Raw genomic sequence first — 25,189 nt, forward strand, 5'->3', positions numbered from 1 at the left:
TAACACCCAAAAGATATGAAGCAATCCACAAGGGCTAACTAGGAAATGTTACAGCCTGGACCCTTTGCCCACAAAACTTCAGGAAAGTTGTTTCCATATTAGAAATGAATTTTCAGGGCCTGGGATTTGGCTCAGTGATTCCACTACCTGCCTTGCAAACACAAGGGCCCAAGTTTGATCCCCAGAACCAAAAAAAGAAATGAATTTTCCACAGTCTCTCAGCCCTGCCCCCAGCAGATATGCATCTACCAGTTTTTACTAACTTTTTTCTTCTTTTTTTTTTTGCCCCCAGAACCAGGGATCGAACTCAGGACTCAGCACTTGCCAGGCAGGCTCAGTGCCACTGAGCTAAATCCCCAGAGGCCTACTGTGTTTTTAAAAAATAGACTTAGAGCCCTAAAGTTGATCGAAATGTAAAGAATAGTTGAAATGTGCATAGTCATTCCCTACCTTCCAGTGAACCCCCTCTTGCAAGCCTGTGTTTGATGCTCTTTGGGGTACCCTCCATCTCCCTGCTGTACGCATTCTGATGAAGCTGACCATGAATTAATGTCTCTACCTAGGTCCATAAACTCAGGTCCACAAATGCATCTGATTTATAAGCCATTTATGAGCTTCTAGCTAAATATAGCACAAAATAGGAAGCTGAGGCAGGAGAGTGCCTTGAGCCCTCAAATTCAAAACCCACCCTGAGCAACATGACCAGACCCTGTCTCAAAATAAATAAATAAGTAGCAGGTTGGACTGAAACCCACAGCCAGTCTTACACAGGAGCTGTGTGATGAAATACATGTAAGGCTCTCTTGCCACTTTTATCCAGCCTTTCCTGCCTAGGTACTGTCCGGCAGCCAGCTGGGCACAGGCTTAGTTAACCTAAACACTAGCTGCTGTAACCCTAAAATCTGAGTCATGCTCCAGCGAAGTTTAAGAGTCACTCACATCCCAGGTCGATTCTGGGTGAGTGGTTGGGCAATTTGTTCTCCCTCTGTGATGTAGGGGCTCACGCTCCTCCCCGTGGCTTCACCATCTTCAATATGGGAGGTGTGTGTGCTCCACATGGCCACAGAGGAAGCAAGCACTGAGGGTCACCCGTGGGATCAGACAGCGTCCGTCACGTCTGCCGCCCTCCCCTGGGTAGAGTTCACCCCACCATCACGACTCACTGCAAAGTCTGGGAAGTGGGGCCCGCAGCTGTGCCCAGAGGAAAAGAAGAAGTGGCCCACAGCAGCCTCTTCCGCCGAGATTTTCACGCAGTCTCTCTTTGAGCGTTCCACAGCCCTCTTACTGTTTCTTTCACCAATCCGAAAACCAAGGCACAGGCAGAATGTCCACCATCCTGGAACCTTTCTCCTGCCCAGACTTCCCAGGAAGCCTACCGGCCAGACCTGCAAGATCTGACTGCCTGGAAAATCCACTTCCCTTAGGAACTTGTTTCCAGAAATCTTAAAGAAGGCAGAAGCTTCAGTTAGGGGATGGTGAGCAGCCCCAGGGACCCGGTTAGCAGTGCTTTTTTTTTTCCTCTCTCTAAATTCAGAGTTTAGAGTCTAAACACAGAAAGATCAACAGGGAGGTCCAGAATCCCTTCCCGTGGATGGTAGCTGCCTGCTGGTCTTGGTCCAGGACTGAGAAAAGTACAATATAAAATGGGCCAGGGATTTAGCTCAGTGGTTCCACCACCTGCTTCGCAAGCATAAGGTCCTGAGTTCGATCCCTGCTACCAAAAAAAAAGAAGTACAATATAAATGAAGCCAAGTATGGTGGTAGGCACCTGTAATCCCAGAACTGTGGAAGGCTGAGGCAGAAGGATTGCAAATTTGAGCCCAGATGGGGCAACTTAATTAGAACTATCTCAATTTTTTAAAAAATGAAAGGCCTGGTATTGTAGCTCAATGCAAGGGCCCTGGGTTCAATCCCCAATTTCACCAAAAAAAGAAAGGAAGAACCACAAATGATTCACCTAATCATCTGAGAAAACACATCTAAGCACTGCTTGTGAGCTCACTCTAGCAAGCATGTCTAGATTTTTTTAAATAATGTATTTGATTTACAGTGCCATTTTTAACTCTGGTTCAATGCTATACCTAAGGAAGTTATTTGCCTTCTGAAAGTCTGAGTGTCAGGGGCTGGGAACATAGCTACTTAGTAGACAGTTTGCCTAGCACGCATGAGGCCGGGTTCAATCTCAGCTACATGAAATAAATGAAGTCAGAGCGTTATGTTCACACCGTTACATTACGCACAATTCTTGGAACAAGATTTCTGTCAGTAATCAGCTGTGAGAACAGAACAGAATGTCCTTGTAGGGGAAAGGGGGAAATGTGCTATTTATTGTGTGTGTTTATTCTCAGAATCAGACATCAGATTAGTGGCATCTGGAGGAATGCAGAGTAATCTGCCAAGAGAAAATTATTTGGACCAAACAGGGTCGTGCACACCTATAATCCCAGCTACTGGGGAGACTGAGGCAGGCAACACAGTCAAAGCACGATGTTGTATACCATACATATATACTATTTTTATTTTTCAACTCAAAATGTTTAAATTTAAATCTAAGCTCATTGTGATGGTGAATGCCTGTCGTCTTAGCACTATAGGAGGCTGAGGCAGGAGGATCACAAATTCAAGCCCATTATGGACAATTTAGCAACCAGCAGGACTCTGTCTCACAAAAGGGCTGGAGATGTAGCTTAGAGACAAAGCCATAAATTCAATGCCCAGTCCAAAAACAAAAATCAAAAGTAAAATACATTTAAAGACTCTCCAAAAGTATAAGGAATCTCAATGAAATTTTCCATTAGAGACAGTTAATTGTACACACACACACACACACACACACACACACACACACACACACACTGCTCTCCTAGGGCTCTCCTAATAATCTGATTGCTTTTCCCCTCCTAAGGAATCTTCTTTTCTCTCTGTGCATGGCTGTCCAGGTACAGCAAGCACTGCCTCATGGACCCTGCTGGCAGTAAGAGCAACTCTGGACTGAACCCAAAGCAACCACAAGCCTGCCAAGACAGACAGCTCTTCCCCTCTCTCTCCATGACTGGGGGAGCCCAGACCTGACTTCTAAGCTGGACTAGAATCCACTTTTCCATCACAGAGGATGCCAACAGTTCCAGACCAGACACCTAGGATTCTTCTGACCCAAGAATGATCCACTGAGCAAGTTAAAACCCACCAACCTATGCTAATGTAAACCAGGGCCCAACTCCACATAAAACCTGCCTTTACTCTTCCTCCAGGGACTTCACTGGCCTCCGATAAAATGAGAAAGAGGCTCAGCTGGGTTATAACTACTCTGCAGTGGGCTCCCTAAATAGCCCATCAGCAGTATATATTTATGTGTCACTAAGTGCTGTTGTAGTACAGTAATTAATATTACATCTTAGGGGTTTGAGGTGTACCTGAGTGGAAGACTGCCTGACATGCAGAAGGCCCTGGGTTTGATGCCCCCCCACCCCAGGAATGGCAAAAATAAAAGTAAAATAGTACCCTGAGGTTACTTGATATTCTTTTTTATTGACTGATTGATTGATGGATTGTACCAGGGGTCAAACTCGGGACCTTGTGCTTGAGAGGCAGGGAGCAAAACCACTGAGCTAAAATCCCCAGCCCATTATTTGATATTCTTAAATCCTGATTTTCTACATCTTCATGAATTAAAAAAAATCACCCTATCAATAAATAGTATACAATATTGCATATAAATATATATAGTGGCTACATGTATGTCTTTATAGCATAAAAGTTAAAAATGCAGATTTAAAAGAAAATGGAAAAAAATTCCATAATCTTCTCATCATTCAGAATGTACATCGCTCTCTTTCCAATGCATGTGTAGCAGAATATTTTATATTTTTATATTTTATATATATAAAATATTAGCTGTTTGGCCTTCTAACACTTTGGGCTTGCTTATTCCCTTCCTGGAAGAGGAAACAATTCTGAAGTATCAGGACTTTAAATGATTGAGAAAGGACAGAAGTAACCGGGTTTCCCTGGAAGCAACGAAGTGCCATTTCCTGTATCAAAAAGAATGAACAGGGGCTGGGGATTTACCTCAGTGGTGCCACCGCCTGCCTTGCAAGCCCAAGGTCCTCAGTTTGATCCCCAGTACCGTCAAAAACAAAAGAATGAACAGGAGATGGACTCTAAGGTGGGAAGAAAAGATCAGATATCATAAACTGAGCTTTTAGCAAATGACTAAGTTACCTTTGCAGCATACCTAATTTTGTGTGGCCTCAACATAGCATACTAACTACACACAACACAAACACAGAGGTATGCACACTCGCACACATACAGCTTTGCATATGTATAAACCAAAGTGGAGCCCTACACATTGTGCTAAACCCTGCTTTTCTCACTGAAAAACGCATCCGAAACACCAATGCATGAACCAAACTTTCAATGCCAGGCTGAAGTGTGTTTAACCCTCTGTCAGGTTACGGGAGGCTGCATTTCCCCAAGGAGACCACAACAATAATCTCCTATTTCTCGTATGTTCCTTCCTATCTCATATGCTCTTCTGCCACTCCCACACCAAGAAGTACAGTCGAATTCCCTTTCCTTGAATCTGAGCCGTCTGTGGTGACGCAATTTTACCAACAGACTGTGGCAGGAGCGTCTATCGCGTTACCTTCTAAAACTAGGACAGAAAAAGCCTTGCAGCTCCTGCAAGATGCCCTGGGCTACTTTGCTGTTTGAACTCCTCCTCTCTCCCTTAGGGTCCACATGCCATGCTGTAAGAAGCCCGAGGCCCACAGAGAGGCCAAACGCAGGTGCTCTGGGTGACAGCCCAGTGAAGCCCACCTGCATCGAGCCAGCCGAGGCACTAGGCACGGAAGTAAAGACGTCTCCAAATGACTCTAGCTGCTCATCTTTTGAGTCACTCTCAGCTATTCCAGTGTCCCCAACTGAGCCCCCAGACGTGACAGATCAGAAGGAATCCATCTCCACCTGTCCCCTGTCAGATTATTTCTGACCCACAGAATCTAGAAGCATAATAAAATGGTAGTTGTTCTGCAGCTGTTAACCCGGCCACGGGTGCAAGAGTTTCCTGGGAAAGTTAAAATAATGGCACCAGTCTGAAGATGAAGTAACAAACTAGACCCTCTGTAAATAGCCAATGTGCTACAATGACTGTCAAACCCCAATTTACAAACCTTAAGTTTTCGCCGTGGCTTCCCCCGTGTTAATATGCACATTAAACATCAAATGCTTTATTACCCACCAAACCTTTTAAACATTTCATCCAATTCACAAAACCTCACAAGTATTTTATCCTTATTTTACAGATGACAAACTTGAGGCTCGAAAGAGTTAATCAGCCCATCAATGGCAGAGCAGAGATTTGAATCCTCACCTTCCAGCTCCAAACTGGGGTGCTCGGCCCATTACACTACAAGATCACCACTGCGGCAGCATTAAATGCAGGAGGCTTGCGCCACACGGTAAAACCATAAGAGTACCGTACTGCTGAAAACACAGGGGAGACCTCAGTAGGATCTGGTCATAGAGAGGATTCCATTGCCTCATTCCTAGTTCTTTAGGGGAGACCTCAGTAGGATCTGGTCATAGAGAGGATTCCATTGCCTCATTCCTAGTTCTTTCCTCAGCCAAGATTTGTATCAAACTAGTTTGCTAGCACACTCGTGAATAAAAGACTCCTTCACCAAGAAACACCAAATACGGCATTAGCAACGCCACCATGCATGGACCTGGTATTTTTTACTTTGATTATCGTAAAAGCATATGTTGATCTATAACCAGCATTCTATCATCTTAACGGTGGGCCGATCACGTAGAGAGACGCAAGAACATGGTGGACATGACAAAGCATTTGTCATTTGTCCGAATTTTGGTACTAACCCCTCTTGATTTTTTTTTTAAACTGGAAAGGAGGGTTCTAAACTGAATATTTGAACAGTCATTCTTGGGGGAAAAAAATCTAATGCACTATATTGTCCTACATCAAATCAGTAATCAACAAAGCACTAATGAGCTTGTAATTCTTGAGTATTCACCAGGCACCAGGCTACATGCTTTCTGCTCTGCCTGCTTTATTCCTAATAGCGACTCTGTGGTGTGTCTCAGGGACGATGAAACAGGTTTACAAAGGGTGAGTAACGGGCCCAGGGGTCCACAGTCAGGAAGCTATGGGGCTGGACTTGAACAAAGGTGCATCAGACGCCAGGCTCCTAAACCTGTCTTCTTTTGATTTGACGTGCGCCCCACTCCAGGCTGCCCAGCACCTTTTGTACACGATCCCTAAACGTGGAGAATCGAAGTCCCTGCCTCAAAAGTGGAAACCGAAAACTGGGGGGCCCTGTGTTCGTGGAGTCTTAAGAACAGCGGGCGGTAGAGGGCGCTCTAATGGGGTCCTCAGTAGCTATCGCTCCAATGGCGTCTCCACTGAAGCCATCATGTCATTTATATTTGGTTATCAAGCCGCCAAGCTTAACTTTGACCCTCCCAACAATGCTCCGAGATATCGGTTAGACCGTAATACATTTCATTTCTGCTTAAACTAGATAAAGTTTTGTTATGTGGGTTTAAATTTGAACTCAGAAACATTTCAAACAGAACTACAAATGCCTATTTGCTGTTTTTCACAAGCTACCATCAATTTCATTATTAATAATTTATTTTAAATGAACACAGGTTTTTCTGAAGGAGATGCCTAATAATTCATCAAAAGCCACAGAACAAAGCCATCCTCCTCAGCTGCGTAGATAGGTCCACTGACTTTTTCACCAGTTGACAACCATTTTTTTCCTGAGTAGAAACCCTAAAAACCTTCAAAGATCTTTTTCTCCACTGCAAATTTTTTCTTTCTTTGCTCCTTTTGCTGTTAATATGAAATGAGATATATCTGGTTCTGTTAACAAGAATTAATGAAAATTTTATTTCATTCTTTTTTTTTGTTTCATTGTCTTAACTTTATTCCTAAAGCCAAACTTTGAAAGACTGGCTCATTCTCATCTGATTTTTCATGCGTACAAAATATCACCCCTATTTTCTACCTCTCTTCTACTGATAGATTGACTCCTGCACCTTTAAGTGACTTTATATAATTGTGATGTGTTCAGAATACTTTTTTAAATCTAATTTTGCCTACTGGTTGTCAACTAATCAACAGTCTGCACCATTACATGTGACGTGCTTATTTGAGGAATGAGGCAGGCAGTACTGATTCCCTGATTGACAATACTTTTCTCTTATTTCTTTGTTTTGTTTTTTGTGGTTGCTGTTGTTGTTATTGTTTGGTACTGGGGATGGAACTTGGGACTGTGTACTTGCTAAGAAGACAGCGGAACCACTGGGCTAAATCCCCGTTCCTTCTTATTTCTTACATAATCCAAATATGAAAGCAGAAACATGCTCTGTGTGGTGGGCTCTTCCTCAAGCTCCACTGATGAAACTCTGCTGTTTTCCCTTTTACTGTGATTGATCAAGGGTGAGTTACAGTCATACCACGAGGAATGCAATCAACCTTGTCTGATTTAGGGGTGGGCATGCAGTAGGCATACAAATCTGATCAATACGACTGAGGTTGGTCCAGCTTTGGGATCACTTGTCTTCCGGATAGAAAGAGACCTATACGTGAACAAGAGCATCTGTACTTCCTGTGTGTATGGCATCATGTGTAGATGTGATGTCTGGAGTTGAGGCTGCCATTTTGTGACCACGAAGGATTTTTTTTTTTTAATGTAAACGCACAAGATCTAGAGATCAAGAGAGGAAGCAATAGCAAGCCATGTCGGAATCGAAATCTGAGAATCAGTCTGATTACCACTTCAGGATCCTCAGAGGACTTAGGATAGGACAGTACTAAGGACCTTGAGATGATAAAATAAGACAGCAGCAGTTAATCCCCTGAGCTACCTCCTCATTCCACACAGCTCTGCAAATACCCTCACTCTTTCCAGCACAGTACCGATGGTTTATTTAGTGGAGCAGATGACATGGAGAACAGCTGAGGTCATAGATATTGTACAGAAATCTGAAGAATTTGCTGACCGTGCGTTCATGGAAGAACTTCAGTCCTCCTTATTACTCGACTGCTCCAACACTGCCAGCTGGACCTTAGTACTCAGGTAGGTAATGCTTTATTAAAGCTTCTGTAAAATTTTACTTGACCGAAATGTAGAAAAAGTGGTGCCATTACACATGACACAAGTGCAAGAATCTAGAGTGTGGATTGTATTCAGTTGCACACTTTGCTAGTGTGTCTCCTGCGTAGTGTGACGCTTTCATAAATGGGAGGGGCAGGGGATTCAGAGACACTAGGAGCAGGGGTTGGTTTCAGCCAGAATTGTAAACTTGAGTTGGGCCCCACGCTGCAGGGAATATAAAATGGCTCCGCTCTGAGAAAGCAAAACTGCAACAAAACCAAGAGGGACAGCCCCTGCCTACAAAATGTATCCAGTTTTGGTTTTGTGTTGTTTTGTTTTTTTGGTGGGGGTGGGGTCCAATTTGGGACCTTGCACTTGGGCGGCAGAACCACTGAGCTAAATCACTGGCCCAAAAAGTATCCCTGTTAATCAGGAGTTTCTTGAACTTGCATTAACTTGGTCCGGAAGAAAGAATTCAAGTCCTAGAAAAGAAAATCTTCAATTTGCCATTTCCTGAAGTGTGGAGATGAAACAACACCAATTACTTTTTGATCTGTACTTTGCTGCCCAGTATTTTTAATTTTAAAAAATCAATTCTTTTGCTCAGTGTATTTCAGCCAGGTAATGAGAACACTTGCCAAGTAACCTAACCTGGTGTAGAGGAAACAACTAAAGAAACAGACCTGTGGGGCCAGGGATTTACCTCAGCAGTTCCACTGCCTGCCTTGTAAGCACAGGTCCTGAGTTCAATCCCTGGTACCACAAAAAAAAAAAAGAAGAAGAAGAAGAAGAAAGAGACCTGTGGATGAGGAATACTCACCTAGGGCTCAACCATGAGGCTACCGGCATGAACACGCCCAAGCCACAGTCAGAACTGCAAATGGTCTTTTGGAGTCTCCATCTTAGTCAGAAGCAGGACAACCGAGGGCTTCCAGGCATCTGAAAAAAGGCCCTAGCCCAGACACTGGAAATCAAACAGAAGGAAGCAAAGCAAAGCAAAAGGAAGGAAACAGAAACTGTGAAGGGAGAAGGGAGAAGAAAATTTCAAATATTCTCCAAGACAAAAAAGAATATTTTGTTTCGGTAAAACAAGAACCAAATGCTTACTCTAAAAGTATAATCTGAGTGCAAGAATGAGCATGTGAATTTTTGAAATATGCTAACAGGATTTAAAACTTGGAGGCTAGAAGGTGACTGTGTAGCCAGGTGTGGTGGTGCATGCCTATAATACCAGAATTTGGGAGGCTGAGGCAGGAGGATCGCTGTGAGTTCAAGGCCAGCCTGGGCTACATAGTGACATAAGGACAGATTAGAGAGATGTACAGAGTGACCCAGGACAAGGTCTGGATGCTAAGGATGGTAGATCATCACATGCTTATCTATGGATGTCAATTATAAAATTGTCACGTGATTACTGTGTATCGTGTGCTTGACAAAAATGTGCCCTGGGCAGGGGCTTTAGCTCAGTGGCACCACCACCTGCCTCACAAGCACAAGGTTCCGAGTTCAATCCCCGGTACCAAATAAATAAATAAAACTTTTAAAAAGAAAAATATTTAAAAAGAGAGGTGATTCTACCCTCCCCCGAAAAGAAAATCACTGTCACATTATAAAGTATTAGGAATCAGTGTGTGGCTTCAGATTTCTCCACAACAACGCTGAAAGCAAAACTACTCTGCCAGTCACTCTGACCAGGAAAAGAGAAGTCACTCTAGGTACAGAAATAAGAAGAGTTTTAACAAAGCGAACCAGAGACTTTACATCTAAGGGTTGGGAGTATCATGGTCAGAGGAGCAACAAGAAGAAAAGCCTCAGGACCATGCCTACAAGTAGTGGGAAAACTCTGCCATCTCGTGTGAGTCACTGCCAGATGTGGGGGCGCACATCTGTAACCCCTGCACTTGGGAGGCTGAGGCAGGAGGATCGCTGTGAGCTCGCGGCCAGCCTAGGCTACATAGTGAGTTCAAAGCCAACATGAACTGAGTAGCAAAAAACCTCTCAAAGAACCAATACATAAATAAAGTCACTGTGCTCAATCCCAGAGGCTGGTGCCATCAAAGCAGGCCATGACTGTGAGTTTGGCCTGCATCTGCCTACAACCGCCTCCGTGGAGTGATGGGCTCTTCTCTTCTGTTTTTCCAGCCAGCAGCAGAAGAGGAAGCCAGGGAGATTCTGAACAGAAAAATTCTTCCCAGGAAAGGAAGATTCTCCACTACAGGGTGGAGAGGACACCTGGGAGGCCCCGGACACTAAGAGCAAGCGCCTGTGTGTGACAGCCAGAAAGAGAGCAGAGACTTGAGTCCTCCGGCTGCTGCGGAGAAGTTAATTCTAACCACGGGAAGTGCCTTGGAAATGCGTCTTTCCCTGGCTGAGCGTGCAGGTGAGGACCCTGGGAAGCGGAGCCCGCTGAAACGTGCCCCATCCGGACCTGAGGTTTCCGGCTCCTTTAGCTGTGATTCTTGGCGTGCAAGCGGGGCACTGGCACATCCAGCCCCGCTGCGGCCCACTGGCTGAACTGAGGCCATCGCCTGGCTGGCTTTACTTCCTCCCAGGGCCAGCGCCGGGAGGCGCAGGGAGAGTTCCACTCTCACTCCGTTTCTGACCCCAACTTCCCCAGAGCAGCTTCCACATTCGCACAGGGTCACGGACGGCAAACTTGACCCAAAGAGTCGCTCAGCTTCTCTTCTGAAACTCTACTCCAAAGGCTGGGCTTGCCGCTCGGCTGTCAAAAATGAACAACACTGGGCCGGGTATTTAGCTCAGCGGTTCGGTGGCCTGCCTCGCAAGCGCAAGGGCCCGAGTTCGATACCCGGTACCAAAAAAAAATTAATTAAAATAAAATAAACGACATGGTCCACTTTTTTTTTCCATATTAGGACTCGAACTCAGGACCTTCCGCAGGCCTGCAACATAATGACTTACATAGGATGCAAAGGTACATTGCAAAGCAGGAATAATTATCCAAAAGGCCAGGATAGTGGTTACATTTTGAGGAGGGTGTCGTCAGGGACGCGAAGGACAGCCTGACAGCAGGAATGTAGTTTTGCCAAGGAGTAGAGGGCTGAAGCTCTCACAGGCAGACAGCATTCCTGCGGTCTGGTTTCTCCTTTGCGTCTCCTACAACAGGCGCTGCCCTAACAGGGACCTGAAGGGTAAGTCTCAAAAAGACGGGGGAACTGAAAGGGGAAAAAGTACGTTTAGGAGAAAACGGAACTTGCGGGAATTTCAGAGTAGAGTCATGGGGAATTCCCCATCCGCCCAGACTCAATATACCAAATTTCTTCGCAATCTGCTGAAACGTGCAGCGGTGAAAAGTGAACGTGAGGAGACTTACGTGAAGGATCATAAAATCCTGATGGCTCAGGTTCAGCAGATAGCTGAGAAGGTAGATAAATTAACTTTCCAAACTGGAGGAGGGAATGTGAAAAAAGAAAAAACAGAAAGCCCGACTATTTGTAATCCTTATATGAAAGGCAGCTTTGAGCCTTGGGCCCCTTCCACTCCTGTCTTTTCTCCACCAGGCACACCTTGGGCCCAGGACACTTCAAAGGCCCAGGACACTTTAACAGATCCTTTGGGAAAAAGTTGCTTTTGGATTTTGATAAAGATTGCCCGCGTGATGATTTCTATGATTGTTTAGATTTCTTTGGATTTCCTATACCTTGACAAGACATGGCAGCTGATGCTCAAATCCCCAAGGTTATGTTCAAATTGGTCATCATAATATGGACTATAAGGTTTCAAAGGCTTTTAAGGAAGCTGTTAATTCTTATAGTATGCATTCAACTTATGTGACTGGACTCCTTAATAACTATGCAATCGAAAATCAGTTGAAGGGACCGGGGATTTAGCTCAGCGGTTCGGTGGCCTGCGATGCAAGCGCAAGGACCCGAGTTCGAACCCCGGTACCAAAACAAGAAAAAAGAAAATCAGTTGATACCCATGGACTGGGAGACTTTAACAGAAACAATTCTAGAGGCAGGGGAGTATCTGCAATTAAAACTTGGTGGAGGGAAGAAACTGAAGGAATGGCTCGTGTCAACGCGCAGCGTAACCCAGCAGGCCGTACAGGAGATCGACCAACAAGACAAGGTGCGGCAGCTGCACTAGCGGCTCAAGCGGGTCTAGATGATGTCGCCAGAGTTCACATTCGTTATGCTGTATGCGGGCACGGAATAGAGTTGAACCCCCGGCCCGAATGCCTAGTCATTCACTGAAATTATGCAAAAGCCCAGGGAACCTTCTACTGATTTCTTCTCCTGACTTCAAACTGCTATCACTAGAGCAATTGCACAGATGTTCAAGAGCTTTTACTACAGGCCCTGCCTTATAAAAATGCTAATACAAAGTGCCAGCCCAGGTTTGGAGGTGGGGCCGAGGTTATGCTTTTATTTCCACAGGTGACGGGAAGTTTTGGGTCCCGACTCGAGACATAAAACTGAAGAATGAGACAGAAACGAAAGTTTGATCCTCCGGGAATCACAAAAGACACGGAACGCGAGCACACTGGCCGTCCAGCGGTTCCTGTAACTTCCGCGAACTCCACTGGCTCGGGTGCCTACCTGGGGTCAAATCAAAAAGTTAACTGATGAAGGTCAACGAGTGGCTCAACAGTTTTGACAGCGGGAGGGGAAGGGAGAACCTGACTGAGGCTGAGCAGGTGGAAGATTTGCAGTTACAGGCAATGATTTCTTTGATTGCCTCAGTGAATAATATTCATTCTTCCACTTTCCTTTAAATTCTTCCTGGGTTATTCTGTTTGTTTGTTTTTGTTATTTTTGTACAGTGAATTAAACCCAGAGCCTTCACAGTGAACTTCATCCTCACACCCCCCCCCTTTTTTTTTAAATTTTGAGACAGGGTCTCATTAAATTACTACATGGTGCAGGCTGGGTTCAAAATTTTGACCCTCCTGCCTCAGCCTCCCAGAGGGCTGGGGATCACAAGGATGCCCCACAACACCCTGCAAAACTGTACATAGTCTTATACAACTTTTATAAAGTATTTGTGTGTCTGTTAGGTATAATACACATGGAAGACTGTATACAAATATGTGTTTATACTTAACATGCAAATGCTTAACAAAAGTTAACGTTGGGCCAGGGATTTAGCTCAGTGGTTCCACCGCCTGCCCCGCAAGCACAAGGACCCAACTTCGATCCCCGGTACCAAAAATAAAAATTAAAAAATGTTAACAAAAAAAAAGTAGGAAAAGAAGCACAGTCTGCAGGGAGAGAACAGACCACTGAGAGAGGACACTGTGGCCAAGAGGTTAATGGCCACCACCTTCCGTATCCCCCACTCCTGAGAATGACGTCAGGTCCAAGCCATCCTATCAAAAACTTGCTTGAGTTCTCATATGAAGAATTGAAGACAGCACTTGCTGATTGGTTCTCGGAGCAGGGCTTGAGCCCGTGTCTCCGGGATCTCCATGAGTGACAGGTTATACCTACGGGCCCAGCCAGCTAGCCACATCCTAATCTCCTGCCTCATTATACTCAGGAAACCACAAGTTAAAAATTTATCCTGGCTGCTCTGCCTTTGAATTCCATTTCTTGGAACTTATCAGAGTGTCAAGTTTCATGCTAACTAATCCCTGAAAATCAAGAAGCCATTAGAGTTCCCTTCGGTGGGAAAAAGATGGAATATTAAATAAATAATATTAGATGGTTATAATGAAGAAAATTACAGATGGAGCAAAATTTATATGTGAAAATTAAAAACCTAAAAGTAAATATGGTAGAAATATGAGAGTATTAAAAGCATGATACAAAATATAGCAGCTATAAAAGGAAGAGTTCAGCATAAATATTGTTTAAAATTCTGCCTAGTTACAACACCACAAACAAACCCAAAAGACATGAAAAACTGAGAATAACTATCTGCATTCCTACAAATTGATAAGAAAAAGACCAATAAGTCACTCAAAAAAATAAGCAAAGGCTATAAACATAGCTCTCTGGAAAGAAGTTTCAAATGACTCTTAAAAACACGGGAGTATCCTTCTCCGTAATAAGGGAAGCGCACATTAGACTACAGATTGGCACAGAGAAAAATTTTGATAACACCATGTGGTTGGAGGTTAGAGAAACAGATGCTCTCACATATTGCTGGTAGGAGTTATGAACTGGCTTAGGCTCTGTGGAGAACAACTTGACAATATCTATCAAAATCTAAAACGCATGTTTTGGCAGGGACCATGAGTTGTGTACCCCAAAATCATTCCTCCTCCATATTTCTTGCTAACAGAATCCAGTTGCTCAAGTGGCAGTGTGCCAAGTCCCAAGCAATGAATTTTTGTATTGATTTATTTATATTTATTAAGACTTGCTGCATGTCAGGCACTGGTACGGTCTCTGAGAATATGCCAGTGAAGGAAGCCAACCAAACCTCAGACTTCATAACAATTCGGCACTTACTGGTGAAGAAACCAGAGCAAAAGAGCAACAGGGGCATTTATATTTCAAATAATAAATGAACATATCATTTTTCATGCAAACTGAGACACTTTAGAGAGTGAATGGGATGCTACAATAATATACACTGGCACAACAAGCACGAACTAGGTTTGTCCCAAACAGATTGGAAAATGTGTTCGCCTCCTGTAACCCTGCAATGAGGACATTAACACACCCTCCTCCATTGCTGTTCTGCATCCTGCCTTCCCATTCTTCTGGTTTTATTTTGTTTGGTACCGGGGATCGAACTCGGAACCTTGCACTTGCCAGGCAGGAGGCGGCACCACTGAGTTAAATCCCCAGCCCTGCACTTCCATTCTAAAATGACTTCACCGGCAAACTCTGCGGCACAAGCGTACGAGACAGAATCAGGACCCCAACTCACTCTGGAGAAAACACATATGACCGATAAACTTGAAAAGACATTCAAGCTCTTTAAAAATGAGGAAGGTTGGACATAAATCAGTAGTAAGATGCCATGAACAATCTGAAAAACAGGAAGGATGTGGTCAGAATGCTCTCAAAACGTGCAGCTCAGATTTGATAATGCAGCATGTAATTCCCCAGCCTTATCTCCTGACATAAAAATGTTTAAAGATTGTTGAATTAAGGGGTATTATGTTAGTAGACTTCCTTCCTTTAAGACAGCACAGAACACTAGAACATTTCTTGCACAAAATCGGAGTCACCAGCCGCTCCCTTTAGCTTATCGCTTTCCCACCCCTCATTAGCCAATGGTGGCTCACGAATTGGGAAACTCGGCCAGAAGCCTTCTGCCTAGCTCTGCTTCCTGTGAAAAGGGCCCCAGGCAAGAAGAGTTGCCGGGCCCCTCTGCCCTCCAGCTCCAGCCCTGCAGGTGGCCTTCTTGCCTGCAGCAGCTGTCTCCCAACCGTGACCAGGGGAGCATTAAAAAGTCCACAGGCCAAAGGTCGCAGAAATGGGAGGTCCAGAGGACAGAGGGGCCCGGAGCCCTTGATGACTGTGTGCAGCTGCAGGACCGGTCCGGACGTCACTTGGGAGAACAGTTGGTTGTAAGTTCGGAATGGGAGACAGACTTCTGTCTGTATGCCTTCTGGTACCTTTTGAGTTTCTATGTGCATATAAATCACTTATTCAAATACAACTGGAATGCTGTGGATTCTATTAGTCACTGAAGCCAAAATTCGTTTAGTCTAAATTTTGAGTCAAGATGTAATTTCTAAAACACATAGTTTGAGCCAGGTGTAGTGGCACACACCTGTGATCCCAGCCCTTGGGAGGCTGAGTTGGGAGGATTGCCATGAGTTTTGAGACCAGCCTGGGCTACATAATTCGAGGCCAGCCTGGAATACACAGCAAGACTGTGTCTCCAAAAACGTAAAAATGATGGAAAATGCAATACTGTGAACTATATTAGAGACAAAAAGCACCTTAGGTATCAACTCCTACATACTGATAAAGCTCTAAGCTGCACAAGTCATTATTTGCTGTCAAACCCAGCTTGACCATTTTCACCTAATTTATCCAAAATGTTGATTTATGCTGTATTCATAGAACTAAATTTGACTTTCTGAGAACCCAGAAACCTGTGCCAACTGCTTTGAGAACTGACTTATTCGCTATTAGATTAAAAAATAATAATATTTGCAGCTCAGGTGATTTTAATTAAACAAAAACTGTATCCACGCTTATAGGCCCTCCTGAAGTTTCACAGACCATGCCTGCTCTGCCTGTCGGGTGTGATTCCTTCCTGGAAGATTCCAGACGTTGCGGCCTCGGGGACTCAGGGTGTGGGCGGGGAGCGCTGTGGGAAACGGTGGTGAGCTTTGTTGCTTTTGTGTGCGGCATCATCCTCGTCCGGACACCAGAGGGCGCAAGGAGGGCCGGCTCTTGTTTTTCTTTAAATCTCAAATCCAAGTCAGAAGAGAGAACAACAAAAGACCCGGAACACAGGGGCCCTGAGACAAAGGGACACGAGGAAAGGCTGCCGGCCAGGTTTTTCTGGAGTCGACTTTGCTTCCCGGCACCACCCCGGCCTCCTCCTCCTCCTCCTCCTCCGCGCCTTACGCTTAGAACTAGAAATAAACAACTTCAACTACAAAATACGGACTCCAGCTAAGCAGAAAATCCTGAGCGGATCACAGTAGTCTGCGCAGGGCTGGGGATGAGCTTCGTGGGCGTACACTTGAGCTTTCTGTTTTGCCTGACATTCGTAATTTTAAAATGTATTCTTTGTTTGCTTTTCTGGGTTCAAGAATAACAAAGACACAGTAGAAAATTTAGAAAACGTCAAAAGTCAAAAGAACAGAAACCAACACGTTTGAACAAATACAAGTTTTTGTTTTCATCTATTTCTTTCCAGACTTTTTCGGTATTTACATATGCATTTTAAAAGGGGATTCTGCACGCTGTTTCACGCTGGGATCCCCCCCACCCCGTTTACTAGCTCTTCAGTTCAATTTTTAAAAAATAAAATCTGATACTAAAAGTGGGCTAATCACGAGTTCATCACAGGTAGGAAAATTTTAAATTTTTCCAAAGTGCTACAGACAGCTTTTTTCCTAAGACAGCAACAACGTGCATAGCAGATCTGAAATCAAGTGGCACATTCGAAACGAGAATAAAAGCAGGACATTTCCTGCTATTCAGAAGAGGAAACAGGTAAGGTCCACAGAAAAGAATAGAAATTGTTCCATCCCCGGGCAACAGGCAGAGTGAAAGTGTCGTTTCCGTCCACCTGGAGGTTCCCCAAGGAAGACTGCGGGGCACCCGGACCCCTGGTCCTCCCTGTGGGGACAGGCTCAGGGCCAGACTGACAGCGCAGCTGCTGACTGGGACAGGCCAGCAGGTGGTCAGCGAGACGGAAACATGGCAGGAACAGGGCATCGCTGACCTTCAGGCTTGGCGCCAATGACAGGCAGCGGCTTCTGGGAGCCTTGCCCAGCTCAGCTGAGGCCAAGAGGTGGGGTCCCCAGGCCTCCGAAGACCCTCATCTCCCGGCCGGCAAGGGTTTCCTTACCTGGGTAATGGAAGGGTCAAAAAGATCTGTAAGATCCCCGCGGCCTCCCAGTGCTGGGAATCAGAGGGAAGACCCCGGTGAACTAGGCAAGCACCCTATGACGGAGCTACGCTTCCAGAACCTGGGACTATTTTGAACTGTCCCCAACCTTACATGATTCCGTTTCCTGGCTTCCGCCACCTTGGTCCGAAGCAGCGGCCTTGTACTTGCTGTTTCCCAAGTCCCCACACCCTTATCCTAAGCACTGACAGCCTAAGTTCCCTTCTTTCCTAAGTGCTGGGTAGCTTCCCCCACTTCTTCAAAGGTCATCATCCCTTGGGGGCCCAGCGGGAAAGGAGGCTTTCCAGCACCCCAGGCCTCCTTATCAGTAACCCATGGTATTGCTACACAGCCTTTCATCATTTCCGACCTTTGTGGTCCTAACCCTCTGTGTCTTGGTTCCCTCAGTGAGAAATCAGAGAATTACTGTACCAAACTCCTAATACACTATTAGTGCGAATGAATGGTTCATATTCTGAAAAGCACCTCTAATAGAGCCTTGCACGTAACAGAGAAACAGAAATAGGTGGTCCATTTTCGTTTGGCTTTAAGACTGGATAGAAATTTACTGACAGTTAAGGCAGTTATTTTGAGCAAGAGGAGTTAACTACAAAAGAATGATTCTCACCCAGGAAGCTCCAAAACAAGATGTAAGAACTAGATAACTGAGGGGCCAGCGATTTAACTCAGTGGCACTGCATGCCTGGCAAGCACAAGGTCCTGAGTTCAATCCCAGGTACTGCAAAAAAAAGAAAGAAAGAAAAACTAGACAATTGATAAACAACACTCCACAATTGAATTACAAAGAAAGGTGAGTTTTCGCCGGGTGTGGTGGCGACCCCCTGCAATCCTAGCACTCAGGAGGCTGAGTCAGAAGGATCCCTGTGAGTTTGAGACCAGCCTGGGCTACATAGTGAGTTCTAGGTCAGTCTCAACTACATAATGGGACCCTGTCTCAAAAAACAAACAAACAAAAAGGTGGGTTTACTGAAAAACTGAGGGGAACATAGATTGTACCCCCTTGACCTCAGCTAGTGAGAGAGACAGGGGAAGGGGCCTTTTGAGGTAGAGGATATAAAGCTCACTGCTTGTTTGAACTGGGGTGTGCCTGCGTTTGGACATAACTATTTCTGCAGAACTGGCAATAGTTTTGCTTCCACTGTAGTTTGTGTTGCTGAGCCCATACTTTTGGGGTCTGGACCGTGGACTTCTACAGCAGGCTCTCAATAAGCATGAACTATGACTCCCCCATACCACTTAACAAACTTGATTACAATTACCAGCTAAAGTGTCCAACTCTTCCATACAATGTAAGTTCTTTGAGGACAGGAAGTGAGTGCTTTTCTTGCTCTGGTGCTGCCTCTCTCTCTCTCCCTCCCTCTCTCCCTCCCCCCCCTGTTGTCTCCAATATCTAGCTTCATGCCTGGCATTGAGAATAAATCATAAAGGTTTTGCTTTGTTTTCTTTTTGTGTTTTTGTTTTGTTTTGAATTAAGTAACAAAGATTAAAGTATTGAGTGAATTGGCGTGGGACAGACTTTTGCCTCTCAGTTTTAACTTTGGGTTAATTGTTTAAATAAATTAGACTCAGAAATAGCGATGAGCATTTCCAATAGTTGTTATTTTTCTCCTTAATAATGACCTCATCTAAGGCTCAAAGCATGACACAACTTCTTGACGTTTACGTTTTATGGAAAACTTTAGGCTTAACAGGTGTAAGTAATATTTCTATTAATAAATGATTACAGAATCCGAACTATCCACGAGTAGTTTAGGCCCTTCAGTTATATGGGAGGAGGGAAGGGGGAAATGGCCGAGTGGTAGCTGAACAAAGTTCTGGTTTCTAGGTTCAAAGGTCAAGACGAAGAGATGACAAGGACAGAGAAAAAAGTAACACAAGAAATAAAAAACTAAGTTCCATACGCACTATTTAAACTTTTTCGTGGAATCTTGTTACCTTTAGGATAAAAACAAGTCCTTTAGGAGGTCAAAAAGACAAGACACATCTTGGGAAAATATTTTCGAGACATAAATCTGATACAAATCCTGGTTATCGAAATGTTTTCAAACTTTCAAAATTCAATCCGAAACCAACCCAATTTTAAAAGTAGGCCAAAAAAAAAGAAAAAAAAAAGTAGGTAAAAGATGTGGTGCTTTAATGAGTACAGGAAAAGATGCTCAATATCTTTAATTATTAGAGAAAGGCAGATTAAAACCACAGTGAGTGCCGGGGATTTAGCTCATTGGTTCCACCACCTGCCTCACAAGTGCAAGGTCCCAAATTCAATCCCCCGTACAACAATAACAATTAAAAAAAAAAAAAAAACACTGAGGGCTGGTGATTTAGCTTAGTAGCACCACACCTGCCTTGCAAGCACAAAGTCGTGAGTTTGATCCCAGGTAGCCACCCCCCAAAAAACAACAGTGAGATGTTACTACTGCACACCTATTCGAATGAGTCACATTAAAAATTTACAGTACCGCTATGGCTCGATTAAGAGTCCCCTAAAGGCCCATGTTTAAGAGCTTGGACTCCAGTTTATGCAGCGATTGGGAGTGGTAGAGCCTTTAGGAGGTGAGGCTAACAATTAAAAAAAAAAAAAAAAACACTGAGGGCTGGTGATTTAGCTTAGTAGCACCACACCTGCCTTGCAAGCACAAAGTCGTGAGTTTGATCCCAGGTAGCCACCCCCCAAAAAACAACAGTGAGATGTTACTACTGCACACCTATTCGAATGAGTCACATTAAAAATTTACAGTACCGCTATGGCTCGATTAAGAGTCCCCTAAAGGCCCATGTTTAAGAGCTTGGACTCCAGTTTATGCAGCGATTGGGAGTGGTAGAGCCTTTAGGAGGTGAGGCTGACTGAAGGGGAGTTAGGTCATTGGGAGCGTGCCCCAGAAGGGGACCCTGGGACCCTGCTCCTGTCCTGTCGCTCTGCTTCCTGGCTGCAGTATATGAGCAGCTCCCTCTCCTACGCACTCTCACGGTGGCGGTCTACCTTCCCACGGACAGGCCTGAAGGCTGCAAGGCCAAGGCAACCACGGACTGAAACCTTTGAAACCGTAAGCCACGGTAAAATCTTGCTACTCGCAAGCTGACTTATCTCAGGTATTTGTCGCGGTAATTGAAAGCGGACCCGACACGAATGTGCTGTCAGAGACAGAGCTGTGAAGTTTTCCTCTCCAAGCGTATTTGGTGATATACTTCTCTGTGGATCTATGCAGCAGGGTGGGAATGATGGAAGACTTACTGTCAAGGCGTGGCTGATTCCTGGCCTCTCCTACCTGCCTACCTCTGTGACCCTGCAGGAGACGGACCTCGGACACCTCCCGGGGCTACTAACCAGGAAATGAATGTGAAGCACTTCCCACGCTGAGATGAGCTATGAGTTACTGAGGCAGAGCAACGTTTGAAGCCTTCCCTTAAATTCACTGCCCTCAAGCTGTTTCCCTCCACAGAAAGATCAGTACCTTCAACCCGCCAGTCACATTTTTAACCTTTACTACTCCCTCCCGGTGCTGACATGAGGAATCCCTGGGCTCCCTTGGCCTGTTCAGGTTGATTCCCGTCTCTTTTCCTTTCCATTTTAGGAAGATGACAGCAGGTGCTGGATTCCCGGCTCCTCCCGCTGTGCTGACTCAGGCTGCTGCTTAGTTTCCCCAGGAGGAAAAAGGAGCATAGCCAACACGTGTGTCTGAGCTGTAGTGGAGGGGATTTGACTCTTCTGGGACACCGAAGATTAAACCTCTTCTCCCAGGTAGAAGAAATGGGACAAACAAGTGATTCAGGAGACCCTCCCACCACCCTGAAACTATCCAGGGAGAGACCTGGGGCAAGTCCTTCCCATCCAGCCTTGCAACAGACCTCATTATCCTTATCCCAGTGCCCTCTAGGCTTCGCAGGAATTACTGGAGGGTGAAAACTGGATGGAAGCTCCAGGACCCTGGAGTGCTTCATTTTGTTTTTGTTCTTTTTGAGGCTTTTGGCATAGTTAGGAGTGAAAAAATATGCCAAAACTCGTTTTGGAAATTGCTCTTTGTTTATGTCAGCATTAACAAATTATCCTTTTCAACAGATGAAAAGTATCATGTAATCTATGATACATAAAAATACATCACAGGCTGGAGGTGAAGGTAGCGCTGGAGCACAAGCCCCACATGCTCAAGGCCCTAAGCTCATCTGGCATCAAAACCAAAGACGAAGCAGCTTCACGGCTCAGCACTCCAGGAGAAAGGATGCCTTAAGACACAACTGAAGTTCTCTAATGAATTCTTTCAGTCATGACAGTTTGTCTCTAGCTGTATAAATACACTGATTTAGAGGAAGAGTCAGAGCAAAACATAAAACTTAGAATTCTGATTCTAATGTGGTAGAAAAAAAGAGAAAGCTATTGTAATCCAGTACAGCCAGTGTATCTAGAAGTTTACCTCAGCCAGGCACGAGGTGGCACATGCCAGTAAACCCAGCACTCGGGAGGCTGAGCCAGGAGGATCAGGAGTTTGAAGCTAATTTGGGCTACATGCAGAGTTCAAGGCCAACCTGGAAGACACAGGGAGACCCTGGCTTTAAAAACAAACAAACAAACAAAAAGATAAAACTTACCTTGATTGTTTTGTTTTTTGGTCTGAGTCTGGTTGTTGATCTGTATTTATGATAATTAACTTGATAAACATTTGAAAATAAATAAATATTTTGCTGGCAAACAAAACAAGATGCACTATGTACAGCAACTCCCCACAATGGATGTAATCAGGTATTGCAAATATGTACTAATAAAAATAAAAAATTTTAAAAAGTATTCTGGTTTAATGTATGTTATCTATGTATAATTATTTTCACTCCTGGTCTGTATCACGGATTTTACATTAATGATTAAAAGCTAAAGAATGATTTTAGTAGCATCTATGGAATAAGCCTCTTGGTGTTGTTTTTGAGATGATGGAAAGCTAGGAGTAAATGTAAGAAAAAAAGGCCGACACGGGAGGCTTCGCCCCCTTGGGAAATTCGGATTATGAAAAGGCTCCGAGTGACACCGATGGCCCCATTAGTCTACTGTCCTGCTCCTATGTTTCATCAACGGCACATCCTTGTTTGGTAGTATTTAAATGTATTAATACTTAACCATTTGCCCATTTCTTTCTTTCGTTTTTAAGCAGGCGTCTCAGGAAAAGGCGGGCGACAGCATTTCATTTGGAGACAGCTGGCCCCAAGGGAGAGCCCGTCCTATCACCAAAACTCACGAATTCCTTGAAAAGGCACCAGCTGTGAACAAGCCTGGCCATACCAGGCGTCTGGCAGCCACAGGACACCCTTGAACTTCAACTTCCAAAGGCCAATATTAATTTATGAAGTTAAACCTCTCCCCAATTCACGTACCTTTGAACCCTACGAAATCAAACAAAAAACCTCACGCCAGCAACATAAAAACATTTGGGAAGCTTTGTGAAGGGCCCTGGGAAACTGTTTTCCTACTCTTCGCCAACACAGAAATGGGAAGCAGGTTTTCACTTACTCACATGCATTCATTTATTCTTTAAAAAGAAAAAAAAAGAGTCTACGGTTTCTACAGAGGATAATAAACCCAACAATCCGGGTGGTAGATGGAATAGTCCGTAAGAGATCTTACCTTTCCGAGAAAAGACACCTGACAAGGGACAAAGGTATGACTCCTCGTTAGTATAGTGGTTAGTATCCCCGCCTGTCACGCGGGAGACCGGGGTTCAATTCCCCGACGGGGAGACGTGGTATTTTTACACCCTCAACGTAAGTTTTCCAGTAGTGCACAACAGCCTCATCACATATAAAAGGCTGACATCTTTATAAGTGTACGATCATGTCTTCCCCAAAATGAACACTTTTAAAGCTTAACGCTTGAGGAGACTGTCAGTCTGCTCTGAAGGAAAAGGCTTTCTGTCATTGGAACCTGGGCCAGGAAGGGAGGACGCAGACGCGCCGGACCCGCCCCCGGACCACCGGCCCGCGCGTGCGCAGTGGCTCGCCGCGGATTACTACGCGAGGTCAAGACCTCAGCGCGCGCCAGAGGGGGAGGGGAGGCGAAGCCGGAGTCTCCGCCCCCAACGGGCGGGGGTGGGGCGGGGCAGCCAGGACCGGAAATGGCCCGATAAAGAAGAGGAAGGGCCGGTTTCCTTTCACTGTGGGGACCCGCTTACCCCTCTGCTCGTTGGGTCCCGACCTGGTCGGAGAGCTCTCTGGAGAAGCAGGACTCCCTGCGCGGCCTCTGGCAGTTACAGTGCGCGAGGCAGGGAGCGAAAGCTGCGAGAATGGGGAGGCCGGAAACAACGCCCGGTGTCACAGTCCTAAGGAACCGCGCGAGCCACAGCCCAGCAGGACCTCGTGGCGCAACGGTAGCGCGTCTGACTCCAGATCAGAAGGCTGCGTGTTCGAATCACGTCGGGGTCAAGGCTTTTCTTTTGAAAGTCTCTTCACCGACCCAAGCCTTGATGTGTTCCCGCCAATTTTTGAAGATGCTTATACATTTTTTTAAAAAAGAATTACTCTTTCAAAAGTTGTTGTATGAGTCCTTAGTGTATAGAAAGATAAAGCGCACTGTATTGCTAAAGAGAAAAACCAAAGCAAAATCCTTCAAACTGATGGTTAGCAATAGAGAGAGGGAGGGAAAGGGACAGAAATAATTGAGGTGTTGTACCTGTACCAACTCCCCACCCTGAATGTAGTCACTGTACTGCAAACATGGCTGATACTTTGTTTTTAATTTTGAAGACCCGGTAAAGTGAGTTTTTTCCCATAATGGTACTTAACATGCATAGTGCGTAGAGACTGTTACTGCTGTGCATTATTAGCAAGCATATCGGCCCATGTGTTCCTTCACAGTAAACATACAATGTACTGTACTGTACAGGCTTTTTAAAAATAGACTTTAGATCATTTAGCTATTGAGAAAGTACAACACAGTTTAATTTCTAACTTTTTTTTTAAGAGTAGGAAAAATTTATTGAGGGAAAGCTTCTGTCTAAGAGAGAAGGGGGACCAGAAAGCAGGTTGCCCCTAATTTCTAACTTTGAATATCATAAAAGTTCAAATGCTTTAGCTCTGTGTGCACAAAAGCACCTTATAGCGCGTGACTAATCTCCCCCTTTTATTGATGAGGCTGTGGCCACAGATGATTGGTGACCTGGCAGAGGCCACCCAAGATCCCAAAACAGGTGCCTGACTCCAGATCCTCATTTGTTTCATAATGAAGTCAGAAACAAACTCTCTGGAAGCTGTGGGGCTTTGGTATTTTCACTAATTCACTAATTGTAAGTGGTGATAAGACACATGTGACTTTTGTGGCAGGGAGCTTACTCATGTTTTTAAACTCTGGGTGTCTTAGTACTGAATAGTGCCTTAAAGATGTGTATCAAATATTTGTTGCACACACACACACACACACACACACACACACAAATAATAAGGCTGTAAGAAATATCTTTAGGGTGTAGGGAAAGTGGGAAGGGTGGGGGAAAGGTAATAAGGGAGAGGAAAAAAATATGAGAAACAAAAAATGGAAATAAAGTGTTTGTAAATGGGGAGGGGAGGGGGGG

At 44.8% G+C, this 25,189-nt stretch overlaps 2 non-coding genes across 2 annotated transcripts; both read left to right on the top strand.

The window, feature by feature from the left end:
• Positions 1-23,291: 23,291 nt before the first annotated feature.
• Trnad-guc lies at positions 23,292-23,363 on the top strand. Its single transcript has one exon. It is a non-coding gene; the product is annotated as a tRNA-Asp (tRNA).
• Positions 23,364-23,972: 609 nt separating this feature from the next.
• Positions 23,973-24,044, top strand: Trnaw-cca. The gene has a single exon. It is a non-coding gene; the product is annotated as a tRNA-Trp (tRNA).
• Positions 24,045-25,189: the final 1,145 nt, after the last annotated feature.

Source organism: Fukomys damarensis, unplaced genomic scaffold, assembly GCF_012274545.1.
Source record: "Fukomys damarensis isolate Sample0158 unplaced genomic scaffold, DMR_v1.0_HiC HiC_scaffold_15, whole genome shotgun sequence".
Classification (NCBI taxonomy): domain Eukaryota; kingdom Metazoa; phylum Chordata; class Mammalia; order Rodentia; family Bathyergidae; genus Fukomys; species Fukomys damarensis.